This window comes from Mercenaria mercenaria, chromosome 11 (assembly GCF_021730395.1).
Source record: "Mercenaria mercenaria strain notata chromosome 11, MADL_Memer_1, whole genome shotgun sequence".
Taxonomy (NCBI): Eukaryota; Metazoa; Mollusca; class Bivalvia; order Venerida; family Veneridae; genus Mercenaria; species Mercenaria mercenaria.
The window spans coordinates 39,154,915-39,177,778 of NC_069371.1; the positions used below are offsets into that span (position 1 = coordinate 39,154,915).

The 22,864-nt window shown below is 37.6% G+C and overlaps 1 long non-coding RNA gene across 3 annotated transcripts in view; it reads left to right on the forward strand.

The window, feature by feature from the left end:
• LOC123564968 (uncharacterized) overlaps positions 1-22,518 on the forward strand; it is a 38,147-nt gene extending 15,629 nt beyond the window's left edge. For 2 of the 3 annotated variants that reach the window (XR_008366014.1, XR_008366015.1), the window contains exons 3-7: positions 9,787-9,946; positions 12,626-12,759; positions 14,433-14,526; positions 19,992-20,142; positions 21,253-22,515. This is a non-coding gene — a long non-coding RNA (uncharacterized LOC123564968). Of the gene's footprint in view, positions 1-9,786; positions 9,947-11,875; positions 11,974-12,625; positions 12,760-14,432; positions 14,527-19,991; positions 20,143-21,252 lie in introns of all 3 variants that reach the window. The other variant, XR_008366016.1, reaches the window with a different exon arrangement.
• The last annotated feature ends 346 nt before the right edge of the window (positions 22,519-22,864 follow it).

The window sequence follows — 22,864 nt, forward strand, 5'->3', positions numbered from 1 at the left end:
GCACAACATTCAGACCCCTAGCTCAAAGGTCAAGGTCACACTTGGCAGTCAAATGTTAACAATGGCATAGACAGGGTCTGTTTCGTGTCCGGTCCAAAATCTGTCATCCCTCAAGGGATTACAATTTTGCTTGGCATAAATGTTCCCCATAATCAGACGACTTCACACATGGAGGTCAAAAGTCAATAGGGGTTTTTTCTCACCGGTCCCTAACTTTATCAATCAAAACAGGATTTACATATCATTTGGGACAAAAATTCCCCTGGATGAGACAACATGTCATGCACAAAAGCCCAACCCTTAACTGAAATGTTAAGGTCACACTTGGGAGTCAAAGGCCAACAGGACTTTTTTCCTGTCTGGTCTGTAACTCAACAATCCTTAAAGGGATTGTAATATTACAGATTTACCCTATGACAAGACGATGTGTCATGCGCAACACCCAGACCACTAACTAAAAGGTCAATGTCACACTCTGAGGTCAAAGATCAATAGGATTTTTTTTAGCTCACCTGAGCAGGGTGAGCTATTGTGGTAGCTCACCATCCGCCCGGCCAGTCGGCCAACATCCGTCCACACTTTTCTTTAAACAACATCTCTTCCTAAACCACCAGGCCAATTTTGATGAAACTTCTCAGGGATGTTCCATGGATAGTCTTTAAAATTTATTCAAAGAATTGAGTTCCATACAGAACTCTAGTTGCCTTGGCAACCAAAAGGAGAAACTTTAAAAATCTTCTTGTCCAAAACCACAGGTCCTAGGGCTTTTATATTTGGTATGTAGCCTTATCTAGTGGTCCTCTACCAAGGTTTTTCAAATCATTCCCCTAGGGTAAAATATGGCCTCGGCCTGGGGGGTCACATGGTTTATATAGACTTGTATAGGGAAAACTTTAAAAATCTTCTTGTCCAAAACCACAGGGCCTAGGGCTTTGTTATTTTGTATATACCATCATAAAGTGGTCCTCTACCTAGAGGGCTCAAATTAAATTCCCCTAGGGTCAAATATGGCCCCACCCTTGGGACACATGGTTTATATAGACTTATATAAGGAAAACTTTGAAAATCTTCTTGTACAAAACTACATGGCCTAGAGCTTTGATATTTGGTATGTAGCATAGTATAATAGTCCTTTACCAGGATTGCTCAAATTATCCCCTGGTGTTAAAACTTGCCCCACCCAGGACCCTGGAGTCGGTATATGCCACGCCCGAGAGGTCGCTTGTTTTACATTGACTTACAAAGGAAGAATTTATTATCAACATGTGAAGTTGTGAACTCACACCCGGTCACCCCCACTGACATGGTCACACCCCCTCACCCACTCCACATAATTTTTTTTCTTCATTTTTAGCTCCTGTCACATAGTGACAAGATGAGTTTTGTGATCGCGCAGCGTCCGTCATCCGTCCGTGCGTGTGTAAACTTTTGCTTGTGACCACTCTAGAGGTCACATTTTTCATGGGATCTTTATGAAAGTTGGTCAGAATGTTCACCTTGATGATATCTAGGTCAAGTTTGAAACTTGGTCATGTGCCATCAAAAACTAGGTCAGTAGGTCTAAAAATAGAGAAACCTTGTGACCTCTCTAGAGGACATATTTTTCAATGGATCTTCATGAAAATTTGTGAGAATGTTCACCTTGAAGATATCTAGGTCGGGTTTGAAACTGGGTCAACTGCGCTCAAAAACTAGGTCAGTAGGTCAAATAATAGAAAATCCTTGTGACCTCTCTAGAGGTCATAGTTTTCTTGGGATCTGCATGAAAATTGGTCAGAATGTTCATCTTGATGATATCTAGTTCAAGTTCGAAACTGGGTCACGCACGTTCCAAAACTAGGTCAGTAGGTCAAATAATAGAAAAACCTTGTGACTTCTGTAGAGGCCGTATTTTTCATGGGATCTGCATGAAAATTAATCAGAGTGTTTATCTTGATGATATCTAGGTCATGTTTGAAACTGGGTCAACTGCGTTCAAAAACTAGGTCAGTAGGTCAAATAATAGAAAAACCTTGTGACCACTCTAGAGGCCATATTTTTCATGAGATCTGTATGAAAGTTGGTCTAAATGCTCATCTTGATGATATCTAGGTCAAGTTTGAAACCGGGTCAACTGCGGTCAAAAACTAGGTCACTAGGTCTAAACATAGAAAAACCTTTTGACCTCTCTAGAGGCCATATTTTTCAATGGATCTTCATGAAAATTGGTGAGAATGTTCACCTTGATGATGTTTAGGTCAAGTTTGAAACTGGGTTACGTACGGTCAAAAAGTAGGTCAGTAGGTCTAAAAGTAGAAAAACTTTGTGACCTCTCTGGAGGCCATATTTTTCATGAGATCTTCATGAAAATTGGTGAGAATGTTCATCTTGATGATATCTAGGTCAAGTACAAAACTGGGTCACATGCCTTTAAAAACTAGGTCATTATATAAAATAATAGCAAAACCTTGTGACCTCTCTAGAGGCCATATTTTTCAATGGATCTTCATGAAAATTGGTCAGAATTTTTATCTTGATGATATCTAGGTCAGGTTCAGAATTAGGTCACATGAGCTCAAAAACTAGGTCACTTTGTCAAATAATAGAAAAAAACGACGTCATACTCAGTTCATGTGGGGACAGGTGAGCGATTCAGGACCATCATGGTCCTCTTGTTATATGCCCATCTCTGAAAGAATGGGGCAATTATATTATGGCGGGCAGGTGGTCTGCGTCCAAAAGCACGTCAGCTCTCTAAGTCAAACAGTTTTCATCCTATTTTCACCAAACTTGCTGACAATGCTTGTGGGCATAATATCTTGGGCAAGTCCAGTAACCACCCAAATTGCCCCAGGCACTCTTGTATTATGGCCCTTGAATTACACGAAAAACTGCAAATTTAGCTTTTGTCTGTCCTCTTAGAAAAGTCGAACAGTTTTCATCCGATCTTCACTAAACTTTGTTACAATGTTTTTGGGCATAATATCTCGGCCAAGTTCGATAACCACCCCAATGGCCCAAGGCACTCTTGGATTTTGGCCCTGGAATTACTAGAAATCTGTGAAATTTGCCTTGTCTATTCAAATAGTTTTGCTCCGATTGTCAATTTCATCTCAAGTGGAACCTCACAAATACTTTGATTCCTTACCCTTTTTTTAGCTCACCTGTCACAAAGGTGAGTTTTTGTGATCACGTGGCATCCGTCGTCCATCCGTAAACTTTTGCTTGTGACCACTCTAGAGGTCACATTTTTCATGGGATCTTTATGAAAGTTGGTCAGAATGTTTATCTTGATGATATCTAGGTCAAGTTCGAAACTGGGTCACGTGCGATCAAAAACTAGGTCAGTAGGTCTAAAAATAGAAAAACCTTGTGACCTCTCTAGAGGCCATACTTTTCAATGGATCTTCATGAAAATTGGTGAGAGTGTTCACCTTGATAAAATCTAGGTCAAGTTCAGAACTGGGTCAACTGCCTTCACTAACTAGGTCATAAGGTCAAATAATAGAAAAACCTTGTGACCTCTCTAGAAGCCATATTTTTCAATGGATCTTCATGAAAATTGGGTCATCTGGAGACAGGTGAGCGATTCAGGACCATCATGGTCCTCTTGTTTTGGTTAACAAGGCATACAAAATCAACATTATTACCGTTATGATACGTAACTGAATATTTAGACGGACTTATTTTGTGACAGTCTGGCACTCTTGTTTTTAGCTCACATATCACATAGTGAAAGGGTGAGCTTTTGTGATCGCATTTTGTCCATCGTCCGTCTGTCGTCTGTTCACAATTTCTTTTGAACACGATAGAGACCACATTTTGCAATCAGTTTTAATCAAACTTGCACATAACTTGTATTGGCATAATATCTTGGTTCCTTTCGAAAACTGATTCCAGAGTTAGGGCCCCTTAAAGGGCCAAAATTTGCTATTTTTGGCTTGTGAACACGTTAGAGACCACATTTTGCAATCAACTTTAATTAAACTTGCACACAAGTTGTATGGCATAATATCTCAGTTCCTTTCAGTAATTGGTTAGATCCCATCATGGGTTCCAGAGTAATGGCCCCTTAAAGGGCCAGAATTAGCTATTTTGGCTTTTGCAGCCATATAATGACTTCATTTATGGTTTGATTTGAAACAAACTTGCAAAATATCTTCAACAACAATAAATCTTGGATTCCATGATGAATGAGTCAGATCCAATCATAGGTTCCGGAGTTACGGCCCCTGATTGGCCCCTGAAAGAGCCAAAATTTGTTAATTACTACCTTGTGAACACGATAGAAGTGCCATTTTATATTTGATTTCAACCACACTTACACACAACTTAAGACACAATAAGAATTCAGTTCCTTTTGAAAACTGGCTAGATTCCATCATGGGTTCTGGAGTTACTGGGGCAAAATTTTCTAGTTTGGCCTTTTCAGCCTTATAGAGGTTTCATTTATGCTTTATTTGATACAAACTTGCGCAGAATGATTATCTTGATGATTTCTAGACCTGGATCGAAACTGGGTCATATCAGTCAAAAACTAGGTCATCAGGTCAAATCAAAGGAACAGATTGTTAACAACCTAGAGGCCACATTAATGACCCTATCTTCATGAAACTTGGTCAGAATGTTTATCTTGATGATTTCTAGGCCAAAACTAGGTCACCAGGTCAAATTAACGAATAAGCTTGTTTACACTCAAGAGGCCACGTTTTTTGGTCCAGTCTTTATGAAAATTGATCAGATGTGATCGCCCTGTGTCTGTTTTCAGTTGTCCGTCGTCAACAATTTGACTGTTATCACACTAGATGTCACAATTTTGGCCCAATCTTAATGAAACTAAGTCAGAATGTTACCATCAAAAAAATCCTGGACAAGTTTGATATTGGGTCACCTAGGGTCAAAAACTAGGTCACCAGATAAAATCAAAGGAAAAGCTTGTTAACATTCTAGCGGTCACAATTTTGGCGAAGTCTTAATGAAACTTGGTCAGAATGTTACCCTCAATAAAATCTTTGACGAGTTTGATATAATTGGGTTATCTGGGGTCAAAAACTAGGTCACCAGGTCAAATGAAAGGAAAAGCTTGTTAACACTCTAGAGGCCACATTTATGACTGTATCTTCATGAAACTTAGTCAGAATGCTAATCTTAATGATCTTTAGGTCCAGTTTGAATCTGGGTTATGTAGGGTCAGAACCTAGGTCACCAGGTTAAATCAAAGGAAAAGCTAGTTAACACTCTAGAGGCCACATTTATGGTCATGTCTTAATGAAACTTGGTCAGAATGTTAATCTTAATGATCTTTATGATCTACAGGCCAAGTTTAAATTTGAGTCAGGTGGGGTCAAAAACTAGGTCACCAGGTCAATTCAAAGGAAAAGCTTGTTAACACTCTAGAGTTCACAATTTTGGCCCAATCTTAATGAATCTTAGTCAGAGTGTTACCATTAAACAAATCTTGGACGAGTTTGATATTGTGTCATTTTAGATCAAAAACTAGGTCACCAGGTTAAATCAAAGGAAAAGCTTGTTAACACTCTAGAGGTCACAATTTTGGCCCAATTTTAATGAAACTTGGTCAGATTGTTGCCCTCAATAAAATCTTGAACGAGTTCAATATTGGGTCATCTGAGGTCAAAAACTAGGTCACCAGATCAAATCAAAGGAAAAGCTTGTTAACACTAGAGGCCACATTCATGACAATATCTTTTTGAAACTTAATCAGAATGTTAGTCTTGATGTCCTCTAGGTCAAGTTTGAATCTGGATCATGTGGGAACAAAACTAGGTCACCAGGTCAAAAATCAAAGGAAAAACTTGTTAACACTCTAGAGGTCACATTTATGACTGTATCTTAATGAATCTCGGTCAGAATGTTAATCTTGATAATCTTAAGGTCAAGTTTGAATCTGGGTCATGTGGGGTCAAAACCAGGTCTCCAGGTCAAATCAAAGGAAAAGCTAATTAACTCTCTAGAGGCCACATTTAAGACCATATCTTAATGAAACTTGGTCAGAATGTTAATCTTATTGATCTAAAGGTCAAGTTCCAATCTGGGTCGAGTGGGATCAAAAACTAGGTCACCAGGTCAAATTAAAGGTAAAACTTGTTAACAATCTAGAGGCCACATTTATGATTATACCTTCATGAAACTTGGTCAGAATGTTTATCTTAATGATCTTAAGGTTAAGTTCCAATCTTGGTCATGTGGGGTCGACAACTAGGTCACTAGGTCAGATCAAAGGAAAAGCTTATTAACACTCCAGAGGCCACATTAATGACTGTATCTTCATGAAACTTAGTCAGAATGTTAATCTTAATGATCTTTAGGTCCAGTTTGAATCTGGGTCTGAGGGACAAAACCTAGGTCACCAGGTTAAATCAAAGGAAAAGCTAGTTAACACTAGAGGCCACATTTATGGCAATATCTTAATGATCTTTATGATCTATAGGCCAAGTTTAAATTTGAGTCAGGTGGGGTCAAAAACTAGGTCACCAGGTCAGTTCAAAGGAAAAGCTTGTTAACACTCTAGAGGTCACAATTTTGACCCAATCTTAATGAAACTTGGTCAGAATGTTACCCTTAAATAAATCTTGGACGAGTTTGATATTGGGTCATTTGGGATCAAAAACTAGGTCACCAGATTAAATCAAAGGAATGTTAGTCTTGATGACCTCTAGGTCAAGTTTGAATCTGGATCATGTGGGAACAAAACTAGGTCACCAGGTCAAAGGAAAAACTTGTTAACACTCTAGAGGTCACATTTATGACTGTATCTTCATGAATCTCAGTCAGAATGTTAATCTTGATAATCTTTAGGTCAAGTTTGAATCGGGGTCATGTGGGGTCAAAACCAGGTCTCCAGGTCAAATCAAAGGAAAAGCTAATTAACTCTCTAGAGGCCACATTTGTGACCATATCTTAATGAAACTTCGTCAGAATGTTAATCTTCTTGATCTTAAAGTTGGGTTCCAATCTGGGTCAAGTGTGATAAAAAACTAGGTCACCAGGTCAGATCAAAGGTAAAACTTGTTAACAATCTAGAGGCCACATTTATGATTATACCTTCATGAAACTTGGTCAGACTGTTTATCTTAATGATCTTAAGGTTAAGTTCCAATCTTGGTCATGTGAGGTCGACAACTAGGTCACTAGGTCAGATCAAAGGAAAAGCTTATTAACACTCCAGAGGCCACATTTATGACTGTATCTTCATGAAACATAGTCAGAATGTTAATCTTAATGATCTTTAGGTCAAGTTTGAATCTGGGTCATGTGGGGTCAAAACCAGGTCTCCAGGTCAAATCAAAGGAAAAGCTAATTAACTCTCTAGAGGCCACATTTATGACCATATCTTAATGAAACTTCGTCAGAATGTTAATCTTCTTGATCTTAAAGTCGGGTTCCAATCTGGGTCAAGTGTGATCAAAAACTAGGTCACCAGGTCAGATCAAAGGTAAAACTTGTTAACAATCTAGAGGCCAAATTTATGATTATACCTTCATGAAACTTGGTCAGACTGTTTATCTTAATGATCTTAAGGTTAAGTTCCAATCTTGGTCATGTGGGGTCGACAACTAGGTCACTAGGTCAGATCAAAGGAAAAGCTTATTAACACTCCAGAGGCCACATTTATGACTGTATCTTCATGAAACTTAGTCAGAATGTTAATCTTAATGATCTTTAGGTCCAGTTTGAATCTGGGTTATGTAGGGTCAAAACCTAGGTCACCAGGTTAAATCAAAGGAAAAGCTAGTTAACACTCTTAGAGGCCGCATTTATGGCCATATCTTAATGAAACTTGGTCAGAATGTTAATCTTAATGATCTTTATGATCTATAGGGCAAGTATTTATTTGAGTCATTTAGGATCAAAAACTAGGTCACCAGACTAAATCAAAGGGAAAGCTTGTTAACACCCTAGAGGTCACAATTTTGGCCCAATCTTAATGAAACTTGGTCAGATTGTTGCCCTTAATAAAATCTTGGACAAGTTCGATATTCTTTCATCTGAGGTCTAAAACTAGGTCAACAGATCAAATCAAAGGGAAAGCTTGTTAACACAAGAGACCACATTCATGACAATATCTTTATGAAACTTAATCAGAATGTTAGTCTTGATGACCTCTAGGTCAAGTTTGGATCTGGATCATGTGGGAACAAAACTAGGTCACCAGGTCAAAAATCAAAGGAAAAACTTGTTAACACTCTAGAGGTCACATTTATGACTGTATCTTCATGAATCTTGGTCAGAATATTAATCTTGATAATCTTTAGGTCAAGTTTGAATCTGGGTTATGTGGGGTCAAAACCAGGTCTCCAGGTCAAATCAAAGGAAAAGCTAATTAACTCTCTAGAGGCCATATTTAAGACCATATCTTAATGAAACTTGGTCAGAATGTTAATCTTAATGATCTTAAAGTCAAGTTCTAGTCTGGGTCAAGTGGGACCAAAAACTAGGTCACCAGGTCAAATCAAAGGTTAAGCTTGTTAACAATCTAAAGGCCACATTTATGATTATACCTTCATGAAACTTGGTCAGAATGTTTATCTTTATGATCTTAAGGTTAATTTCCAATCTTGGTCATGTGGGGTCGACGACTAGGTCTCTAGGTCAGATCAAAGGTAAAGCTAGTTAACACTTTAGAGGCCACATTTATGACCATATCTTAATGAAACTTGGGCAGAATGTTAATCTTGATGATCTGATCTTTAGGTCAACAGGTCAGGTGAGCGATACAGGGCCTTCAGAGCCCTCTTGTTTTCTTTTGTCTGAAATTCTCTGGTAATATTTTGACCCCATACTTCCATCAATTAATTAGATAGTCTAGCGCGCTGTCAATAGACAGGTCTTGTTTCCTTTCTGGTTGATAACTCTGTTATCAATTAAGGGAATTTAATATTACTTGACACGAATGTTCCCTATAATGAGATAATGTGTTACATGCCATACACAGACCCCTAAATCTGTCAGTTCAAAGGTCAAAGTCACACCTGAAAGTAAAAAATCAACATTGATCTTTTCCTGCCCAGTCTGTAAAATATTTTTATGTAAGCTCATATGTCATATGAACACAAATTAAAAAAATGTTGAGTTTTCTTCAATATCCTTTAACCGGCTTAAATTCTAAAATGGACTGGTCCATCATTCAATTTCGGCCATACCATTCATTATTCAAAGGGCCGGGTGTTCACTGAAAATCTACTGACTGAATAGCAAACAGTGCAGACCATGATCAGACTGCATGGATGTGCAGGCTGATCTTTGTCTGCACTGGTCGCAAAGGCAGAATCACTTGCCGCAAGCAGGCTTATGGTTAATATGATAATTATTACATTTTTTCTCATTTCAAAATGACATGTTATCAAAATTGAATGTTATGAAACAATCAACAACTGTAGATTTTTGTATATGCAAATTTTAATCCAAATGTTTTGTTATAACACATTGATATATTATATATGTATATTACAATATTGTTTAATATACATCATTGACAGATATCAAATTATTATTTATATTGCATGGCAATACTTCATTCTCGTTTCACACAGTAGTTACACAACCAGGGTTGCTTGTTGCCTTTATTGTATCACCAAGAATCCATTATTACTGTCAGAGTTATCACTCTTTAGTTGTTTTCCTTGTTTAGCTGTAAAGAAAACTTTAAAAGACTTCTCAGCATCAAATGATTAGAGTTAAGTCTTTTTCACAGAATTAACAACAGAAGAAAGCTTTAATATCAAACCCAGACAGGCTTTGTTTTAATGGTTACATGTAGTACATAAATCTCTCTTTCTATTTCAGCCGAGACCAGGGAACAACTGGACTGAGTAAAAGTTGTTATGTATGAACCAGACACAAGGAGTATAAAGACACAATGAAAATATTTTGCGATACAAGGTTGATAAGGAACCTTCGACGTACCAGGAACCACTGCTGCTGGAATTGGAAACATTTGTTACTGGTAGTTAATCTAAATGATTGTCTCTTGCAAAGAAAGCAAAAACCTGTCTAATTTCAGTTTCTCTATCTAAAATTGGTTTACAAGTCAGTTTATGAAGAATTCATATCCCAGTGAAATAGCCATTTTAGGCAAAGCCATGGAATTTTATACCCACAAAATTAAAAAACAACAAAAAACACAATATTTAAATCAATTAAACTTAATAGCATGCTGATAATGAGATGTAAAAATTGAATTAACTTTGCATATGTATGTTAATTAGAAGGGAAAAAAAACTGCAGACACAACTTCCACTCCTTCATAAAGATTTTGGGACAAAATGTTTCTAGTATTTGGGTATACTCTAGTTTGTATATGTGTATAAAGACTAAGGTACCTCTCCCACTTTTAAGCTCAAGATTAACTATTCTGATCACTCACCGTCGTGCATCAGTTTATCAAGATTTTCTTCAGACAGCATTCCTTTTGTAACCATAGTTGGTACTTGGCCTGGTTGCTCCTTGTGTAGTCCTGTTCTAAAGTTTTTGAACAGTTCCTCATCGTTGCATAATATAGGTTCCACCACAGAAAAAAGAGAAATATTCTTTTAGTGATATCTCCTAAATCACAGCTCTGATTCTGAAATTATTTCTCAGAAATGGTCCTTGGTGACTCTTTACCAAGGTTATTATACCCTCAACGTAACGTTGGTGCTGTCCATACATACGTCTATACATAGATCAGAGAGTACATACGTCCCAATATCTTGTGTGTCCAACTCACAAAAAGTCTGATGTGCTTCAAACTTTTACAGATGAATAAGTTTTATGTGCAGATTACCGTAAAGGAAGGAAATTATGCTATGAATTATTTTACTGCAGTTATGGCCCTTTGATAGTTTTGCTTTAAAGAATAGAGAGAAAAATCTTGTGTCTACCTCCTCAAACACTATCGAAAGGATATGCTTGAAAGTTTCACAGATGAAGGACCTTGTGGTGAAGATGATCATAAGTAATGGACTTCTTTCTGTGGCTATTCTAGAATTACAGTCTGTTCTTAATTTTACAGAATAGGTCATAGTAAAGAAAATTAGGTATGTTCAACACCTGATACACTTTCTGAAGGAATGGATTCAAAGTTGCTCAGATGCTAAACCTTTTTATGCCCCCGCCATAAATTGGGGTTGCGGGGGAGTGGGGGAGGTGCATAAAATGTTACCCCTGTCTGTGTGTGTTTGTTTGTTTGCTTGTGTGTTCGGAAAAGGGTGGTGTTTGTGTACGGGCCATAACTTTGACATGCATGGTCCTATTTCAGAATAATTTGACACAAATATCAAAGGTCAAGGTCACAGTCCTTGGTTGAACTTAGCCAATTTTCACTACTTATACAGAATACTAAATTTCCTGGTTTTCCTACAATATTTTTGTAAATAAATAGGGCCAAGGGTCCTTCTTTTAGTTTGTGAGCAGTACTATGCCTGTGACCTTTCTCATGTTACGGGGGCATCCTGTGGAAACTGTTTATTATTGTCTCTTAGTATCCTATGTCATCACTCCCCAAATGTCTTACCCCACCTGCCCACCCCCACCCCCTACACCCTACACCCTGCAATATGCATGCACACACAAACACACACACATGTATAACCTACCTGTATTTAGGTTAGCGGAAACTTATAAAATATTCTTGCCTTGTAAGTATATGATAATTTCAGGCCTCTAAGGGAGGAAATTTTGACATTTTCATTAGTAATATTTGTCAACAAACAGGGTTTTGTTTTGCTTTTTAAAAAAAAAAAAAGTAAAATATGTTGATATAGCTACTGATGGGAAAAAATCTCTACGCAGCCTACGTATATGTATCATCAAAGTATGGGGCAGACGTTAAGAAATACGAAAAAGAACAATTTGAGGACTGTGAGATGCATGACTGTGTTATTGTTTTTTGCAGGGTACATAATAGATTACTTTTCCATTGCATTGAAATACAGTAAAACCTGTCTTAACCAGCTAGCCAAGTGAGTAGGAAAAAGTGACTGCTTAATGCAGGTAATTTATAGAATGAATGACCATTTTGGGAAATGAGACAGTATCTGCTTAAGATAGGTTAGTTACTTAATAATGGTGACCACTAAAGCAGGTTTTACTGTACCTTGGATAGGATTAAGATTGGCAGACGTTGTTCACTTACGAGTTTACTTTCTAGAATCAAGTTATTTCCTTTGAGTAAAAACACAGTCGCATCCAAGGCACTTGGTAAAATCTTCTTTATAACTAAAATTGATGTCACTGGTCATTAACTTCCATTATTGTTTTTAGAGTCAGATTACAATGGGCTTTTATGTCTGCACTAAAGTCTGTTTTGTAGTTATGCTTCTGTTTGTGGGTTGAGCCAAGAAACATGTCCGTGCTGAAATTGGCTCTGTAGCACTGACAAAATGGAGCTTATCGGACACGTTTGCTCAGCAAGTCATTCTACCTTCCACATTGAATATGGTGCCTTAAGTGCTGCATCCATCCCTTTGGCTGATCTGGAATCACCATCTGTTGTAATGCATTTGTTCAATGTCCCTTTTAGTGCTAACTGGGTGCTGATAGATTTCCCCATTTCATACACTGACAGAGGGACATGTGTCTTGTAATTTGTTGTGCAGTTTGCATGTCCTTTGCGACAAGTCACATTCATTTCTTTACCTTTCAGCCAAGCAGCTGTCCAGCAAAGTTTATTCTGAACACAGGCAGCTATAATAAACTGTTGGGATGTCATAGTCTCACATGCTAAACCAATAGCCTGAGAGGCATTCTGTCCCTGCTTCCTGTGGCTGGCAATGACTGGTGAGTTATATTGTCTGTTCAGGACTATATAATGTTCTCATTGTTGCCACATTTACTAACTTCTTTGAGCATCTGCACCTTTTCACACATGTCGTCATTTTGTGAAGACTAACCTGCAACTGGATGGTAGTGGTATGTCCATACATGTCACCAGATAACGGAACCTTGTGTTACCAGTCTGAATGTCCTACTGACCAGTGGCCAATCCTGATAATATTTGGAGCAGATGGATAGGGTCCAGGCTTGGGAGAGATGACTTTCTTGTACATTTTCTGCTCAGGGGTAATATAATTACAGTTCAAACATTTCAGTGTAACCTTTCAGCACATACTCCATTTCTTCTCTGGAGCAACTTGGAAGTTTGGCGCTTTGCATTCGGAGGAGTTGGCGTTCATATGGCCTTAAGCTTGTATAGCTATGTTGAAGAGGATCAGTCAGTATTAAGCCTATGTTCCAGGGAGTATGACCCTCTTGGAAATGTGTTTACTTCAAAGATTTTTCAACTTTTCTTTTCATGGTTGTTTGGATCAGTATGTACTGAATCAAATAGCTTTATGAAGAGAGTGACTATGCATTACTTTATTTACAATGTATAGTGAAACTTGTGTATTAGACAGAATAAGAAGTTTTCTGATCTTTGCTGAATTATGATATTTAAATGTTATAATATAAAAAAGAGGGTTCTTTTTTTTTTTTTTTTTTTTTTTTAAATCTGGCAGAATTTTAAAGCATAAGCTTTATAAGTATGTTTCAGTTTGTAGTAAGTGAAAAATTTAGTTGTTTTTTTTTTCAAATACACCATTTGCCTTAAAACTGTGAAATGTTGTTGCATATCTGGAAACTCAAAATTTAGTCAGGTTAAACCTATGTATAAAATTCTACTTACCATCTAAAGGGCTATTGTATGCTGAGAGCTTAACATTAATACTGTGTTGTCACATTTAAGTACCGTACTGCATGTACACCTTAGCAAATGCTACTATGTTATTTCTTTTGACTCAATTTGAATGTTTTCTCATCAAGTACTGAGTATTTACTTGCCTTCAGTGGGCCGGTGGTCTAGTGGTAACACACTTGACTGTCAATCCAGAGCGAGGTCCGGGGTTCGAATCCTGGTCACGGCACTGGAAATTTCTGAGTCTCCCACCTAACCAAGAACCCTGAACTGGTTCTTCCCAGGAAAGACTGCTTCGCATGTATGGATGCTATACACCAGGCACGTTAAAGAACCAGACTGTCTATTCGCAAAGAGCTAGGCTAAATTAGCTGGAAAAGCCTGTATCTGAAAAAAAAAATTCTATCTGTTCTAGGGGCTTTGTCTCACTCTGTCTGTCTGGTCAGATCTCTCTGTGTCTGTACTAGTAGAGGATGAATTTCCCGCCCTCACAGTGTGCCTGCGTTTTCTATATGTAAAGCGCCTTTGATCATGTTTATCATGAAAAGGGCTCTGTATAAATCTGGTATAATAATAATATAATAATAATTAGAAATAAGTTAGTATTTTTCTGCTTGTAAGACAGAATAATATTATGCATGTAAGATTACATAGCTGTATATTGATATTGCATAAACTTCCTTGTGTAAAGGCAGTGCAGTAAGGTTATGTAACACTACCGGTGAGATCATTTTATAGAGTTGTTTTGTAATTTGAAATAAACATAATTACATTTCAGACTGGTTGAAGCACATGTATCGGGTAGTTACAGCAGAAGGCTACACAGTACACAGAAGATTCCTGTAATAAGCTACTATACCATCAATGTAGAGGTAAAGAATTTTTCATATTTTTTTGTTAAACTTCCTACTTTCTTGATCAAATTCAGTTCTTTCTCCTACTTTTTAGTTCACCTTAACTAAAGGTTCAGGATGCAGAACTACTAGTATAGGCGGATGGTCCTTAATCTGGCATCCATTGTCAACATTTTTACTTCTTCTCCATGAAGCTACTGGTCAGAATAACACCAAACTTGATCTGTAGCACCCTGGCAAGGTCTTCTAGCAAATTTGTTTAGATGAGAGCACTTGGCCTCCTTTATAGTAGAAATCCTTTTAACAAAATTTTTTCATGAACAACTTGATAGATCTTCATTAAACTTGGTCTGTAGCATCACTGTAAGGTGCCCTCTTAAGTCTATTCAAATGGGAGCTCTTTGCCTCTAAAGGGACACTTGAGCTAAAATGAGAAAAAAATCTTTAAACAACTTTTCATGAACCACTTGATCGATCTTCATCAAACTTGGTTTGTAGTATCACTGTAAGGCCTTCTCTCAGATTTGTTCAAATAGATATGCTTTTCCCCTTTGGGTGGGGGTCCTCAGGACTAGAGCTGTGAGAAAACCTGTTGACGACTTCTTTTTTGAATTGCTGGATGAATCTTCAACAAACTTTGTATTTAACATTGTTATAAGGTATACTGCCAAATTTATTCAAATGGGGACACTTGGCCCTTTTCAGGGGCTGCTAGAGCTTAAATAACAAAAACCTTCAAAGGATTTTTTTGCATGAACCGCTTAATCTTCATTAAACTTGGGATGTAGCATCACTCTAAGTTCCTGTCTCAAATTTGTTCAAATGCGGCACTCAGCCCCTTTAGGAGCCACTAGAGCTAAAGATAGACAAACCTTTAAATTATTTTTTGTTATGAATCACTTGTAGGTTCTGTACCAAAGATCTGTAGCACTGTAATGTCTTTTCCCAGATGGGGGTGCTGGCCACTAGAGTTTTTTAAATTTGAAAAACATTGAAACAACTTCCTCTGACGAATCCTCTGATGGATCTTCACCAATCTTGGTCTGGTACATTATTATAAGGTTTGCTCTCAAATTCGTTGAGATAGGGGCACCAGGCTCCTTTTAGGAGCTGCTAGAGCTTAAAAAAGAAAAAAATTAAATGACTTTTTCTTGTGAAATCTTCATCAAACGATTTTTTCTCTTTGGATCTTCATCAAACTTGGTCTGTAGCATCACTGTAAAGTCCTCTCAAAATTTTGCTTAACTGGGCACCCAGCCCCTTTTACCGGCTTCTAGAGCTTAAAATCTTTAACTAACTTTTTCTCATGATCCAGTTGATGGATCTTCATGAAACTTGGGATGCATGGTCTTCTCAAAATCTTGTTCAAATTGGACACCTGTCCCCTTTTAGGGACCACTAGAGCTAAAAATAGAAAAAAAACCTTTAGACAACTTCTAGTCATGATCTGATTGATGGTTCTTTATCATGATCGATGTAGCATCACTGTAAAGTCTTCTCCCAGTTTTGTTCAAATGCCCGGGTGCACCAAGCCCCTTTAAGGAGCTGCTAGATTTAAAAGTAGAAATACATTTAAACACCTCCTTCTTGAAAACTGATTGATTGAGGTTCTATCACATTTGGTCTGTAGCATCATAATGAGGTCCTCGCTAAAGTTTCTTCAAATGGGGGGTGCTTGGGGTGCTTGGCCTGCTGTAGCTGAAACTTGAAATACCTCTCATTAACTGTGAGATTGATCTTCATTAAACTTTGTCTGTAGTATCAGTGTAAGGTCCTCTCCCAAATTTATTCAAATGGTGGCACTTGGCACCTAAATTAGGGGTCACTAGTTTATGCTAAACACAGTTGTTACCATTCTTGACTGTGTCATTCATTTGTTGAAGGTCAAACAGTTACCAGGTAGTGTCAGGTTAGGAACTTAGGACTACTGTGGCTGCCTTGTCTCATAAACGATTTGATGTATCATTACCATTCTTGGTCTATAGTATTAATGTATGGTCCTCCTTCATAGTTTTGCGATTGGTTCTGTTTGGCGTTTTCAAGGGGCTGCCAGAGCTAGAAAGCCCTTAAAACAACTTCTTATGTATATGTCTATGGATCTTTACCAAACTTGGTCTGTAGCATCCTTTTATAGTTCTCTCAAATATTAAGCACACCTGAACCAAAGGTTCAGCGTAAGCTTTTGTAATGGGGCTGGTCTGTTGTCTGTTATTTATTGCACCTTGTCTTTTTATGCTAAGCACATTTGTTCCCAGCTATGCTTCAGTGTGTAATTGTATAACTAAGGTCAGGTAATCAGGTTCAGGTGAGGGACTTGTTCCATATTTTATTTCATTATATATTCCTTTCATTTTCCTACATTTTTTACAAAGAGTTGGCTTGAAAGCCTGCTAGGGTCCTCTACCATGAAAGCTGGAAATCTGCCATGTGATGTTAACCATGTTGTGTGACAAAATGCCATAGCTAACAATCTATATATTCTGGAATTGTTTGTTTGTTTCCTGACATACAAATCATATATAGCTTTGATTAAGTGGAAGAGAATTGTAGTGCACTGGTTGTTCACCCAGGGTATAGATATTTTTCATTATAAAGGCAAAGCTGGTAGCAAGAAGGTCACCAAGTTTCATGGCAATGTACACAGGTAAAGCATGTAAAAAGGTCACCAAAAATCATGGCAAAAATGATAGCAAGGTTACCAATCTTCATGACAGTGTACGCAGGTAAAGCTGGTAGCAAAAAGGTCATTAGGTTTCATGGCAGTGTACACAGGTAAAGCTGATAGCAAGGTTACCAATCTTCCTGACAGAGTACACAGGTACTGATAGCAAGAAGGTCACTAGTCTTCATGTCAGTATACACAGGTAAAGCTGGTAGCAAGGTTATCAATCTTCATGACAGTGTACACACGTAAAACTGAAAGCAAGAAGGTCACTAGTCTTCATGGCAGTATACACAGGTAAAGCTGATAGCAAGGTTACCAATCTTCATGACAGTGTACACAGGTAAAGCTGGTAGCAAGAAGGTCATTAGGTTTCATGACAGTGTACACAGGTAAAGCTGATAGCAAGGTTACCAATCTTCATGACAGTGTAAACAGTTAAAGCTGAAAGCAAGGTTACCAATTTAATGGCAGTGTACACAGGTAAAGCTGATAGCAAGGTTATCAATCTTCATGACAGTGTACACAGGTAAAGCTGGTAGCAAGAAGGTCATTAGGTTTCATGACAGTGTACACAGGTAAAGCTGATAGCAAGGTTACCAATCTTCCTGACAGAGTACACAGGTAAAGCTGGTAGCAAGAAGTTCAGTAAGTTTCATGACAGTGTACACATGTAGAATTGGTAGCAAGGTCACCAGGCTTCATGGCCGTGTACACAGACAAAGCTGATAGCAAGATAACTAATCTTCATGGCAGTATACAAAGATAAAGCTTGTAGCATGGTCACCAAGTTTTATGACAGTGTACACATTTAAATCTCATAGCAAGGTCACTGAGTTTCATGGCAGTGCACACAGGCAAACTGGTAGCAAGAAGGTCACTGAGTTTCATGGCAGTGGACACAGGAAAACTGGTAGCAAGGTCACTGAGTTCATGGCAGTGCACACAGTTAAAGCTGGTAGGAAGAGCACTGAGCTTCATTGCAGTGCACACAGATAAAACTGGTAGCAAGGTCACTGAGCTTCATGGCAGTGCATACAGGTAAAACTGGTAGCAAAATGACTGAGCTTCATGGCATTGTACACAGGTAAAACTGGTAGCTAGGTCACTGAGAATTATAGCAGTGCACAAAAGTAAGGCTGGAAGAAAAGTCACTGAGCTTCATGGCAGTGCACACAGGTGAAACTGGTAGCAAGAAGGTCACTGAGCTTCATGGCAGTGCACACTAGTAAAGCTAGTAGCAAAGTCACTGAGCTTCATGACGGTGCACACAAGTAAAGATGGTAGCAAAGACACTGAGGTTCATGGCAGTGCACACAGGTGAAACTGGTAGCAAGGAGGTCACTGAGATTCATGGCAGTGCACAAAGGTAAAGCCGGTAACAAGAAATTCGCTGAGTTGCATGGCAGTGCACACTTGTAAAGCTGGTAACAGAGTTTCATGGCAGTCTGCATAGGTAAAACAGGTAGCAAGGTCAATGAGTTTCAGTGCAATACTCACAAGAAAATCTGGTAGCAAGAAGGTCGCTTAGCTTCATGGCAGTGCACACAGGTGAAACTGGTAGCAAGATGACTGAGTTTCATGTCAGTGCACACAAGTAAGCTGCTAGCAAGGGCACTGAGCTTCATGGTAGGGTACACAAGAAAAGCTAGTAGCAAAGACACTTAAGCTTCATGGCAGTGCACACAGGTAAACATGTAGCAAAGTCAGTGGCTTTATAGCAGTTCACATGGGTAAAGCTGGTAGCAAGGTCACTGAGCTTTCCATCATGATAGTGCACACAAGTAAAGTTGGTAGAAACGTCACTGAGCTTTATGGCAGGGCACACATGTAAAACTGGTAGCAATGTTACTGAGCTTCATGGCAGGGCACACATATAAAACTGGTAGCAAGGTCACTGAGCTTTCCATCATGATAGTGCACACAAGTAAAGTTGGTAGAAAGGTCACTGAGTTTTATGGCAGGGCACACATGTAAAACTGGTAGCAATGTTACTGAGCTTCATGGCAGGGCACACATGTAAAAGTGGTAGCAAGGTTACTGAGCTTCATGGCAGTCTGCACAGGTAAAACAGGTAGCAAGGTCAATGAGTTTCAAGGCATTACACACAAGAAAATCTGGCAGCAAGAAGGTCACTGAGCTTCAATGCAACTATGACCTTGCTACCAGTTTTACACGTGTGCACTGCCATGAAGTTCACTGACCTTGCTACCAGCTTTACCTTCCTGTGTGCCCTGCCATGAAGCTCAGTGACCTCAATACCAGCTTTACCTGTGTGCACACATGTAAATCTGGTTGCAAGGTCGCTGAGCTTGAAGGCAGTAAACATGTAAAACTGGTAGCAAGTTAATTGAGCTTCATGGCAGTGCACTGACTAGATAGCTCAGTAGGTTTGATAATTGGCTTGATATGACGATATTTCTCAACCATATAGGTTGGTTTCAAGCAGAAAGTCTTTTGTGACCTTTAGCCACTTCTTATGCATTTGGAAAGTCATTAAAGAACTTGATGCCTGCAAGGTTTCATTTACCACAAGTGTTCGTTAAGTGTTGTGTATCAGTTAGAAATACCATATAGCATATAACTAGTTAATGTATCGTAAATAATTTGATTTAGAAACACTTACTTGTCATCTTTTTGCTCCAGATGACATTGTAATTAAGCTTTAGCCTGCATCATGTGCAGGCCGATCTGGCTCTGCACTGTTCGCTATTCAGATGGTAAAATTTCAGTGAGCACCCTTCCAATGATAAATGGTATTGCCCATATTAAATGACGGACCAGTCCATTTTAGAAGTTAATAAAGAATTTTATTTTCCAGAGTGATGTTTCTTACTTCTGCTCATATAAAAATGATACATCTGGTGGTACACATAGAATTGTATGACCCTAACTGGATTGTCCAGTAAGACAAAATGGCTCCTGATGCTGAGGTCCAGCTTTCTCAGGAACAGAAAAAGATGGATTATTATGTTATTATTTTAATTAGCATATGGGATGACCAGCAGTTACAACCCAGTTTTCTGCTTTAGTTCTAATATTTGTGACATTTTTACCAGTACTAACACAAGCAGTGTGACACTAACATGAGAACCAGGAGTTAATGTATAAACCAGTATTGTTTTCAGAAAATAGGAGGTAGTCTTAAATTGTAACTTGGTGTAAATGGAATGTTGCTGTACTCTGTGTCATAGAATATCAATTTAAATAATATTGATTAATGAGCTTAAATGTAATTGTTCCATGCTGTCATTTTAAAAATATCCAATATTTTGATGTTTCTCCCACTTTCAATAATGCTATAATTTTTCACATTACCAGAGGTTATATTTTTTGTGATAATGAAATAAAACCAATTGTAAAAGAGAGTGAGAAAACATGTTGTTGGAACCTAATGTTACAGGTATTTCTCCATACAAAAAAGATCTGAATGATGTTTAAATTCTGGTGTGTAGTCACAGTGCTCATATGTATGCTCCTTAGTTAATTCATCCATACTTAGCACTTTGTGATTGAGCTATTACTTTTAAACTATTTAAGGGATTCTTTGGAAACTTTACACAGATTTTAATCATGTTGAGTAGTTGTGTCAGGTGTGAGCCGGGTTTGTTCCTCCAAGGTCAAGGTTATAGCTGAAGGCACTTCACTTCTTGGATGTTCCTCTTTGACAAATGCCCTGTCATGTTTAATCTACCCATCTGTTTGTGCTCTGACAATCATTAGTGAGTCAGTTTGTTTGTGTGGGCCTTAAGCTGTCAAAGTTACAAAAATCATTAAAAAAAATTATTAAGAAGATTTTCCAGCAAATTTACAGGCTTTTGAGACTTTTTGACAAAGATTTATTGTGAGCTAATTTCTTTTTGACATACCTGCCAACCAAATACACAGTGAAACATTTCATATTTCATTTTGCAAGACACTTACTACACATACAAATATCCATCGTGAAATTCCTATTGTTCTTGAGAGAATCTTTTTTGTGAATCTCGACAACACAGCAGAAAATCCCAAATTTTTATGCTGACAGTATTTTATGATTTTGTTCCATCATATCCATACTGTTTTGTTGTTGTTGTTTTCAGGCATACTCCAGTTACAGATTTGCAGTAGCTGTCAGTAGCCAAGAAGAACCAATGGCCATTCTGAATAAAAGACCCACATGATCAGACAAGTTTGCAAGATGACAAATCCATGCAAAGTGTGCTGACATTCTGCCAAAGATTCAAGTCTGGAAATATCACCGACAGACTTTAGACTCTTTGATTTAGATTTAAGATTAAAAGATGATTGTGACTTAAGACTACATGTATTATTATCAGTAGTTTTCAGTCAAAGGCTTTTTCTGTTGTTTTTTTTTTGTATTCTTTTTTCAACATTTCAAGGTCTGGAAAATGACAATATTGGATATATGTTTTTATCATAAAATAAAAAAGTAGGTTTTCATTGTTTACAGGTGTATGGAATGAATATTTATAAAGTGACTGTGTCTTTAAGACATTGGGTGTTGTCTGCTAGAATGCAGTAATTAGTAATTTTGTTTTTGAAAAGTTTTCAGGAAATTTTAAAAATTCCTTATTTGTAAAGAAACAGATCTTTTGATACGAAGATATGTGGGAACAAATTAAATAACTTTTACAAAGAAATTCTTCATTTATGTCCCGAGTCACATGTATCTAAGATATTTGACTTCCATTTACTTACAACTGTATTGCATGATGTTTTAGCAGTCAAATCATAACTGCAAAAATGTTGTAACTTGACTTACTACACTTTTATACTTCTTACTTTTTTATTGGTCTGTAAGTTATTTCCACTGATATCTATTAGATCTACTACTACAGTTTTACATTTGACATAAAACTAGAAATGATTCTTTTCTAATTATGTTTTTGACAATTTTGCCCATCAGTCTATAGTTAAACACATAATTTTGCTTGACTAAAGTCAAAATTTGGAGATAATGGAAAGATAGAAATTTATTTCTGATGCCATGTAATATAACATTTATTGAATGGCATGTGAACATTATTCAAAGTTATTACATGACTCTTTATATAAATCACCATGCTACAGTTTGTGCTATGTCTATATTCATGAGATTTGTACTAGACTACTACCAGTTAATAAAAGAATTAACAAGAAAAGTATGAAAACTGATTACTTATAAAATACTAAAGCTAATGGCTTGCAAGTCAATAGTCAAAACTATTATATTTTATCAGTTTTTTTATTCTGGGTTTGCTGATAGCAGTATTATTAGTTTTGACTATTGACCAGCAAGTCATTCAGAAAGTCTATGACCATTGGTCCCTTTGGACCTCCATTAATAGTATACAACTTTCTACCTTAAGTTGTCAATGGTTAAAATTATTCAGTCAAAGAAAATGGCTTTACATGCTCAGCAGAAAATGTCTGACAAAGTCTAGGTTAATAGTTGACTGATGATGGTCAATAGTAGCTGTTTGAAGTGGGACATATTTCTCAATGGCTGTTATACCTCACAATATGTAAAAAAAAAATACAGAAGCTAGTTTAGTGTAAATCCTACTTATCAGAAAGAGACCACATTTTGCAGTCAACTTTAATAAAACTTGCACACAACTTGTATTGGCATAATATCTTGGTTCCTTTTGAAAACTGGCCAGATCCCATCATGGGTTCAAGAGTTATAGCCTCTTAAAGGGCCAAAATTTG